The 11,174-nt window shown below is 37.4% G+C and overlaps 1 protein-coding gene across 1 annotated transcript in view; it reads right to left on the bottom strand.

Moving 5' to 3' along the window:
• Positions 1-10,769, bottom strand: part of LOC121386937 — a 52,116-nt gene extending 41,347 nt beyond the window's left edge. The window contains exon 1 of the mRNA XM_041517991.1: positions 10,749-10,769. The gene's annotated coding sequence lies outside the window, so the exon portion shown is untranslated. The remainder of the gene's footprint in view (positions 1-10,748) is intronic.
• Between the last annotated feature and the right edge of the window lie 405 nt (positions 10,770-11,174).

Raw genomic sequence — 11,174 nt, 5'->3', positions numbered from 1 at the left:
ACGACCAATCAGTTGAATCGATCTGAACACCGCCTAGGTGTTTCGATCCTGTGTCGTAAGCACCTCAAACGAACACTCCATGGACTGAGCTAAACCCCCCACCCCCCCACCCGTGAATATTACTAATGCATCTGAATGGGTTTGAAGAAAATTATGTAATTAAAAATTGTACCATTTACAAAATATGGATTTCAAGTGAAATTATCGTCAACAACTACGATAAATTATTGTCCTACCCTTTAATTAGTTAGATATCCCCTCAAGACAGAAATCTTGGGGGAAAAAACCAACAACAAACAAGAAACAAACAACAACAAACAAACGATAAGGAACAAACAACAACGACAAACAAAAAAAAACCCAAAAAACCCAACAACATTACAGTGACACAGATTCCATGTTTCCACACCTGTTGAAATGTATTCCATAAACAAGGTAAAATGGCAGACGGCGAAAAACTGCATGGTTTTTTTTTCATAGATCTTAGCAAAGTCGTGATAGGTGGCATGTATACCGGCTATAGTCCGTCACACATAACTCTGTTCATGCTACGGAATTTACTACAACTTATTTAATTCTGACCCGATTGATTTGTAAATTGCACACAGAAATAGTATTTTGTTTTTGTTATTTCCAAAATACTTGTACTGTTCTTCTTACATCAAAACAAACTTAAGTTATTTACAAAGCACATATTTATAGACAAAATGTGATTAAAAGCTTTCGATAACTAGTTAGTTGTTAACAATCACAGGCGTAGAAATGGCGACAAACCAGATAATACCAATTATGACTTACCACATTATGTACATCAAACCTGACTGTTATTTAAAAATCGTCTGTTTATATTTGATTTAGCATACTATACGTTTAAAAAAAAAGAAGATTTGCTACATAAAATTAATAATCGTGAATCAATTTTCAGATTGATTAGCAACTGTTTTTTTTGTTGTTGTTGTTGTTTTTTGGGGGATAAATAATTTCAGTTTGGTTTAACAAAGAAAAGTAAGTGTTGTTTGACTGGCCTTTAATGCAGAACCCTAGGAACACACAAACTGACGTAAAACACATTAGTACTACATAGTATAGAGAGCGACAATGTGTTGGCTATATCGTAACATCTCCCTTTCTTTCAATTTTTTTTTTCTAAGCAACTTTACAATAAAATAAATTACAGGTTTTCTCCCCTTAACAGTCCAACAAGAAACAGAAAATAAAGCCTAGTCCATTCAATGTTCTGATAGTGCTTCACCTCATACTTGATAATATCAAACAAAATTACTATTATCCATGATTGTCAGATATTCCAATTACTAGTACCTAGTAATAACCATTATGCTGACATGTAGGTCAAACTTTAAACAAACAAAAAAATATATTATTCTTCCTAGAGTCAATCCTGCAATGTTCCTTGCAAAGTTCTCAAGAAAAGAAAGAAAGAAGAAACATTAAAAACAAGCCTGTGAACACAACTTGTTATGTATGTAACACAACTTAAATTGGTGTGAAAAGGTATTCACTTTGTGTAATCAACCAACAACAAAGTCATCATACTTCTTTGCCAGTCTGTGTTGTCTAGATTATTTGGTATGTGTTTTGTGAATTCTTCAGACTTAGTGAATTACTGTCATTGTTTGAAACATCTGAATCTTTCACGATCATGTCTGATGTGTGATTTTTAATCGATTTCGAATTATCAAATTCACTCGCTGGTCTTGGTGGAATATTATCCAGGTTGTTGGGCTGGTTAATTGTCTTTTCAACTGTTGTTCTTAATAGTTTCTGTTTCGGCGATATAACTGTCCACCGACATCAACAATGTATGATCTCCATGTAACGTGGTCTACACATTTGCCGGGCTTCCATATTTTGTCACCGTTCTTTGGAAGAGGAGCCATACGAATTTGTTGACCAATGTGCAGTTCTGGGAGCTCCTTAGCATGTTTGTCATAATGAAGCTTTGCTTTCTGGGGTTTCAATTTGATGTTGTCGTACACATGTTCAATCACTTGCGGTTTAAGTAAAACGTCTGCAATCAGTAATGAGTGTCGTGTTCTTCGTGACATAAGTCTCTGCACTGGACTACTTGACATGCCATCAGTTGGGGTATTACGCCAATCCAGAATAGATTTCCAGAGATCATTACCACTTTTCTGTGATTTCTTTACCAGTTTCTTGGCAATTTTCACAGCCGATTCTGCTTTGCCATTAGACTGACTGTGGTACGGTGAAGATGTAACATGTTCAAATTCCCACTCACGTGCAAACTCATTAAACTCCTTGCTAGCAAGTTGTGGTCCATTGTCTGTAACCACAATGTCCGGAATTCCATGTCTGCTGAAGTATACTTTGAGACAATCGATGATTGTTGTCGAAGTTGTATCTTTAAGAATGTCAAGTTCCCAGAAGACTGAGTAGTAGTCCACTGTTACTAGATAGTCGTGTGAGTGCAGTGTGAAGATATCTATACCTAGTTTACTCCAGGGGTGATCAGGAGCATCGTGTGTTGAGAGCGGTTCTTTCTGTTGCTGTGATTCGTACTCGTTGCATGTACTACATTGTCCGATGTAGTCTTTGATTTCATTGGCCATGTTTGGCCAGTACAGGGCATCTCTTGCTTTTCTAGCGACGCTTCCACACCCTGATGGCTGGAATGAATTATTGTCAAAAGCTCACTGCGAAGGAGTTTCGGAATTATAACACGGTTTCCTTTGAAAAGAATTCCATTCTGAATTGGAAGTTCATCCCTAAAGTTCCACTATTCTCGTATCTGAACTGGTACTTCATTCTTTGTTTCAGGCCATCCAGACAGAACAACGGAGTTCAGTGTTTGAAGAGCTACGTCGTGCTGTGTGTTTATTCGTATCTGTTGCAGTCTGGACACGCTGACTTTTAAAGAATCTGTGAAGTTAATGCACTCGAGTTCTTCTCTGAACGTTTCTTCTTCAACACAGAAGATATGAGATGATGTAGTGCTAGTTTCCACTTTTTGAAAAGGAAGTGATGTGCGTGATAAAGCATCTGCAATGTAGAGTTGCGACCCCTTCTTGTACTCTACATGTAAGCTGTACTTCTGCAATCTCAGAAGCATTCTCTGCAGTCGTTTTGGTGCTCCAAGTAATGGCTTCTTGAAAATGATTTCCAATGGTTTATGGTCTGAATGCACTGTGACCAAGTCGCGACCAAATATGTATTGGTAGAATCGTTCGCATGCAAAAACTATTGCAAGGCATTCCTTCTCGATTTGAGCATACCTGTTCTGCCTGCGTTAGTGCTCGTGATGAAAAGACGACTGGTTGTCCATTTTGAAGCAAAACTGCTCCAAGGCCGACTTCACTGGCATCACACTGTATTGTGACCTCCTCTGCCAGATAATAATATTTTAGAACAGGTTGCTTGGTAAACAGAGTTTTGATTTCTTGAAATGCTTTTTTCTGTTGTGATTGCCACGACCAGATTGTGTCTTTATGTGTCAGTTGTCTGAGAGGTTCACAAACTTCAGACAGAAGCGGCAGGAATTTCGCCAGGTAAGTAACAAGACCAATAAACCGTTGAACAGCTTTGACATCTGTCGGTTTTGGCACATCCAAAATCGCTTGGACTTTGATTGGATCTGGGCGAATTCTCTCTGAGGTAAGTATATGTCCCATATACCTAACCTCTGTTTGACGCAGTTTCAGTTTCTCTTTATTGAATTTTAATCCAACTTCACGAGCACGTTCAAGAAGTTTTCTCAGGTTTGCATCATGATCTTTGATAGCCTCATCCATGTTGTCGCCACAACCATAGATTAAGATATCATCAATGATAACCTCTGTGCTTTGGAGTCCTTGTAATGCCTCATGCTGTCTACGCTGAAACTCTTCAGGAGCAGACTTGATTCCAAATGGCATGCGGATCCATCTGTAACGTCCAAATGGTGTCCAAAATGTTGTTAGGTAACTATTGGATTCATCAAGATTAATTTGCCAAAATCCATCTTTTGCATCTAACACTGTGAACACTTCAGCTTTTGTAATTCTTGGAAGAATATCTTCAATAGTGGTCATAGGATAGTGAGACCTCTTAATCGCAACATTCAAGTCCTTCGGGTCTATACAAATGCGCAGTTTACCCGAGGGTTTCTTAACAGCTACCATAATGCTGATCCAATCTGTGGGAGTGATTACATTTGCTAGCACCCCTCGTTTGACTAAGCAGTCAATTTCTTTCCGAAGATCAGATTCTAAGGCTTTTGCTACTCTACATGGTTGATGCTGTACAGATTTTACCGCGGGGTCAACTTCTATGTGGTATTTCCCTGGTAAGCAACTTAATCCTTCGAACACATCATCAAATTCATCCATCAGTTGTTTGTGATTCATTCACACTGTTTACAGTGTTTAATGTCAACAGACCCATTTTTGTACAAGCATCAGCTGACAACAAAGTTACTTGGTCTACATCAACTACTAGGAATACAAAGTCATGCGATTTGTTTCCATCTGTGCACTTAATTGTGCACTGTCCTTCCGGCAGCATTCTTGTGCCATCATAGAGCTTTAGTCTTACACTGCTTTGCTCTAGCTTAGGATTGCCATCGTGCACTATCCTGCAGTATTCATTTAAACTGATTACATTGCAAGTGGAGCCTGTGTCCAGCTGACATTTAACCTTGCGAGTACATTTTCCGACAGTCATTTTCATATTCACGAACCACTGTTTGCCATGTTTTTCTGAATAAACCGAAAACAATGATTCACTAGATTCAGAGCACTCGGAACTACAGTCATCTTCTACTGTATGTACTCTCTTTGTTGTGTGCGCGACTATCTGCAAACTGAATGAAAATGATTCTTCTTGTTGCATTTCGAACAAGTCTGACCATATGCAGGACATTCATTTTTATCCTTGACGTGCGTTTTTCCCACAGTATTTGCAAGATATTTTTTCTCTTTTGTCTCTTTCGGGCTTTGCTCCATATTGCAACTGAAAAGATGTTTTGCTTCTATCTTTTCTACCCGATTCTTTTTTCTTTGCAGCATAGTTCACTGACTGAACTTCAGATTCCTTCAACTTTCTCAGCTGTTGAGAAGTTATTTCACTAGTTCTGCACATGTCTATCGCTCTCTCAAGAGTAAGTTCTGGCTCTCGCAGCATTCTAGACCTTGCACCTCCATCATTAGTACCTAAGACAATTCTATCCCTGATCAGTTCATCTCGAAGTATGTCATATGCACATGACTCAGCTAAACCTCGCAGCGTAGAGACATAAGTATCTATGCTTTCCGATGGTGCTTCATCAGTAGTGTTAAATATGTATCGTTCATATATAACGTTTTTTTTGGGCTCAAAATATTTCTGAAGTGCTTTGAGGATTTCACTCTCTTTTTTTCTATCTTCTTCTGATATAGCTAGATGCTGATAAATCATGTAGCAGTCTTTTCCCATCACACTTAAAAGTGTTGCTACCCTAATGTTCAGATTTTTCTTATCTAACTCAGTTGCTATTTTGTAATTGTTCCACTGTGAACTAAAAAACTTCCAGTTGCTTTTAAAATCACCTTTCATTACCATTGGTGCTGGAACGGGAATGCCTCCTGATGCCATAATCAAGATTTGTTTTCCGTACCGTACAAATGTTGTTGTTGTTTTTGTGGGGGTTTTCGGACAGTATACCTTTTAACTGTTTCAAGTGTTTGTGCCTGCTTTCATCACAAACGAAACATTTATTAGTGTCACTCGAATCGAAACGATGATTAAACTGTATAAATGTTTGTTTTTTGTTTGTTTGTTTTTTTATTTCACTATTCGTGAGTCACACGAAGCTGTATTTGTGGATGTCACTTTTGCAACGTGATTTTCGCGGGGTTTTTCGTCATGAGCCGATGACATTTAACATGGATATTTAGGCAGTTTTAGACAGTACCAGGCTTTAAATCAATTCATATTGCTTTACGGGTTACTTAACTGTCCTGTGCATTCCATTTTAATTCTTCACTGCTTTGTAATGGCTTCTTAACATCACAAATTAACAGCGAAACCACTTCTGACGCCATGTTGTTTGTTTACATCAAAACAAACTTAAGTTATTTACAAAGCACATATTTATAGACAAAATGTGATTAAAAGCTTTCGATAACTAGTTAGTTGTTAACAATCACGGGCGTAGAAATGGCGACAAACCAGATAATACCAATTATGACTTACCACATTATGTACATCAAACCTGACTGTTATTTAAAAATCGTCTGTTTATATTTGATTTAGCATACTATACGTTTAAAAAAAAAGAAGATTTGCTACATAAAATTAATAATCGTGAATCAATTTTCAGATTGATTAGCAACTGTTTTTTTTGTTGTTGTTGTTGTTGTTTTTTGGGGGATAAATAATTTCAGTTTGGTTTAACAAAGAAAAGTAAGTGTTGTTTGACTGGCCTTTAATGCAGAACCCTAGGAACACACAAACTGTGACGTAATACACATTAGTACTACATAGTATAGAGAGCGACAATATGTTGGCTATATCTTAACAGTAAGTCTTTTTGAAATTACAAAAACCCCCACTATTTTTGTGTGCAATTTAGAAAACAATCAGCTCAGAAATAAATAAATTGTATAAAAATAAATGTCATAGTATGAAGGTGTTCCATGTGGGAAGGACTATAAATGCAGGCGGGTGTTGGTAAAACGTGGACCCGACCGGAACGGAACGGACTAGAACGGACCGGAACGGAACGAAATCAGATATCTAATGCACATTGTTTTTGTTGTTGTTGTTTTTTTGCTCTTTGTTGTTTTTCGGTTTCTTTGGGGAAGGGGGTGTTGCGATTTTTAAAAATATTTTACGAATACGATTTATGTACGTTTTCAGATGAAACAAAAAAATACGACCACTTCTGCAGCCACGTCCACTGCCACTGCTGCTGCTACTGCTGCTGCTGCTGCTGCTGCTACTACTACTACTACTACTACTACTACTACTACTACTACTACTACTACTACTACTACTACTACTACTACTACTACTACTACTACTACTACTACTACTACTACTACCACCACTACTACTACTACTACTACTACTATTACTACTACTACTACTACTACTACTATACTATGTTACTATACTACTACTACTACTACTACGACTACTATTACTACGTACTACGTACTACTACTACTACTACCACTACTATTACGCTTTAACAAATATTTTGGTAAGAGTGGGGTTTTTTTTTTTGGGGGGGGGGGGGGGGGTCAGTTTGTGATGTATCATTTATTTTATTTTACCTTACCTTACCTTACCTCACCTTACCATACTTTATTTTATTTTATTTTCAATGTTATTTATTTTATTTTTTTCCCCGGGAAAACATTGGGTGATTTAGAGTTAGGGAGCCCTAATTCACTGCCCCTTTTATATGGCGAAGTGTCCATATATTTAAGACGCATTACCATCTCTCTCAAGAATAAAATAGACAAATCATATATGAACTGCGGAAATTCATTGTTTATCTCTGTGTGTAGTCATAACCGGACCCGCTTTATTTTTCAAATCATTATTAGTCTTACAATTATGTATGGGACATTTCCTACCCTACCCCGCATCTTCTCATTATTTAAAAAAATTACTCCCGTCCCACGACTAGTATATGAAAGGCCATTGTATGTACTGTCTTATCTATGGGTAAGTGAATATAAAAAAAAAAAACCTTGCTTTGTTGGTAGGAGTAGCCCATTGAGTGGCGACAGCGGGTTTCCTCTCTTGGTCTTCTGTTAGGCTCGTCGTTTAATAACACACACACACACGCACGCACGCACGCACGCACGCACGCACGCTCTCTCTCATAATCTCTCTCTCTCTCTCTCTCTCTCTCTCTCTCTCTCTCTCTCTCTCTCTCTCTCTCTCTCTCTCTCTCAGAAATAATAGAACATTCCAGCACACCAGGAATGTAATATATATATATATATATATATATATATATATATATATATATATATATACAGTAGAATCTCATTGGCTCGAAGACTGTCGGTGCATCAAAGTCTGTTCGACCCATCGGGTAGGTCGAACCATGCATTCGACCGTTGTCGGGTGCTTCTGTAACACAAAAACCAATCGGAATACCTCACATATTTCCGTAAAACTGGCTTGGGCGAGATGGTCCGATGAGTAACGAAGTCGCCTTCAAATGTCGGATGAGATACATATCTGTAACTATTATTTATCACCGTTAAATAAACAAATAACAAACACACTGGTAGTCTGTATTTATAAATATTTATTAATTTAAAAAATTGTTCTTTATTATGCTGTTGTAGAATCTTTTGCGACATATTGACAACGTTGAGAAAAGAATGAAAGTGCATGAAGCACAGGCGGAGGCCCTTTACCTTTTATTGTTGCAATCACAACAATCTCTCCTGTATTACAAGTTAAAAACAAAATATACCGACGCTCATGCGTAGAGTAGCGATTAAAATGATTAAAGTAAACCGGCGAGGCCTAACTAGGCTCACCAATTGATTGGTGTTACATGCAAGGTTCATTCAGCTCACGATTATCGTAGTACTATTATCTGCACTAGAAAGATAGGTGCTAAATAAACAACATGAGAAGCCGGCATATGATCTAGGATTAATTCGTTCCACTTCCGAATTTATATTAACTTACTTTGTGACTGACGTGAAAGGGTCAATAAAAAATTCGTAAATAAATATAAATAATTTTTTGTATTTCTTCGGATAGACTTAGTCGTTCGAGCTATATATGTTTAATTTTACAGTTCGGACTAATAAACTGGTTCGAGAGAAAGCTTCTGTTCGACCCTAGGGGTATTCGACCAATCAGCACCAAAATAAAAGGGTTTAATACAGAAAAAAATCGGGACATTGTTCTTGCTTCGAGAATACCGGTAGGTTCGACCGTTGGGCGTTCGAGCCAATGAGATTCTACTGTATATATATATATATCTGTGTGTGTGTGTGTGTGTGTGTGTGTGTGTGTGTGTGTGTGTGTGTGTGTGTGTGTGTGTGTAAACATTATACACTCCAAAACACCTCCACCCCCACATGGGACGGGACGTAGCCCAGTGGTAAAGCGCTCGCTCGATGCGCGGTCGGTCTGGGATCGATCCCCGTCGGGGGGCCCATTGGGCTATTTGTCGTTCCAGCCAGTGCACCACGACTGGTATATCAAAGGCAGTGGTATGTACTACCCTGTCTGTGGGATGGTGCATATAAAAGATCCCTTGCTGCTAATCGAAAAGAGTAGCCCTTGAAGTGGCGACAGCCAGTTTCATCTCAATATCTGTGTGGTCCTTAACCATATGTCTGACGCCATATAACCGTAAATAAAATGAGTTGAGTGCGTCCTTCCTTCCACCCCCACCCCCCACCCACCACACACACACACACACACACACACATATACGTACCGCACGCACTCTAAATTGCCTTATAAAAAGTCATTGGATTTTTTTTAAATGTCAAATATGAACCCGTATTTAATTGTCTGTACATTTTTTCGGTAGCAATTTTCTGTTACCAGGCATCGAAATAAGCATTGTGTCTGGTAACTCATTTACAGGTTACCACAAAATATAGTCTGGTAACCTATAGGTTTCCACAACTATATGAAAGTTAGAATTACTACTACGCAGTCGTTCTGAAATTGTAACCGTGCGCGCGAACATGGATACGAGAAACGAAATCCGGAAGTAAATTTAACTAGTGGGCGCTGCTTAAACGCGGATTGCCAAAATTGCTTTGCAATTACACAAGTGCGCACGAATATCGGTGCAATTTTGTACGAGAAAACAAAACGCGGACATAAATTCATCTAGTGGACGCTGCTTAAACGCGGAGTGACTTGCGCGCGAACATCGATGCATTCCTGACGAGAAAATGAAACGCAGAAGTCCTGAATGCATTGCCTGGTTTACGTTCGGAAACAAAACTACCATTCGTTGAAATTTTTTTATCGAGAACGAAACACCATTCTCGACTTTTCTAACATGTGGTAACCTCCCGGTAACCTGAACGACCGTTCTCGACTTATTTCAATGCCTGAGTTGCCATTGTCTAGACTGCGTTATGTTCTAGCACCGAGCTTTGTCTTACACACCTCATAAGATGCAACAATTCTTGCAGTTTACAATTTAGTGTATTATGATTTACTAAATGCTTTCGGAAACGAAAGCAATATTTCGTTTTACGACATATTTTAAACAATGGCTATTAGGTGTGTAACAGTACGTTTTACGTGCAAATGACCCATGTTACAGCGGCGAATTTCACATTTAAGGAAAAGAAATGAATGCACTATTTTGGGGTACGTTATATGGTTGATGTTTTTGTTTTGTTTTGTCTTGGGTTTTTTCTTCAAATATTTTAACTGGGATATTAACAGTCATTTTTAACAGGGAAACAAGGGAAAAAAGAATAATAAATTCAATTAGAATTGATATAATATAATAATTATAATATAATATAATGTCATGCCATGTCATATAATGTAATACAAAATACAAAAACGAAAAAACCATGCAATAGGTATCTGGTTCCGTTCCGTTACGGTCCGGACCGCATTTTACCAACATCCAAATGGAGGCTGACTTTTCTTTTGTAACGTTTCTCAGTCAGTCTGTTTAATCTCTTTAAACTAAATTAATTATGTGCCACTTAAATATAATAATATCATTCTGGAACTATAAAAAAAACATGAACCTCTTTTTTCTATTTAAATTGATTGAATACACTCACCTCAAAATAAAATGATGAAAACATTTTAAACAGTTTTCTTCCAACCCGCCAAAAGTGACGTCATTGGATCCCTGTTTAAAAACTATGTACAATGCGCGACACAACAATGGGTAATGTAATAATAATAATAATAATAATAATAATAATATTATTATTATATTATTATTATTATTATTATTATTATTATTATGAATAACTAAATAATAAATCAATGTAAAACTTTTTTTCTATTATAAATGACGTTTCCGGGAACCCTATCCTTCCTGGAAAAAAAGAACCGGCTGTGTTTTTATTATTAGTTTTTATTATTATTATTATGTTGTTGTTTTTTTGTTTGTTTGTTTTTTTGGGGGAGGGCGTAATGCATTATTTAGCCTATTAAACAACTTGTATATTTACTTATTCATTTAGTTAGCTTTATCTTAT

Source organism: Gigantopelta aegis, chromosome 12 (assembly GCF_016097555.1).
Source record: "Gigantopelta aegis isolate Gae_Host chromosome 12, Gae_host_genome, whole genome shotgun sequence".
In the NCBI taxonomy this organism is placed as follows: domain Eukaryota; kingdom Metazoa; phylum Mollusca; class Gastropoda; order Neomphalida; family Peltospiridae; genus Gigantopelta; species Gigantopelta aegis.
This window is presented reverse-complemented; position numbering and strand designations above follow the sequence as displayed.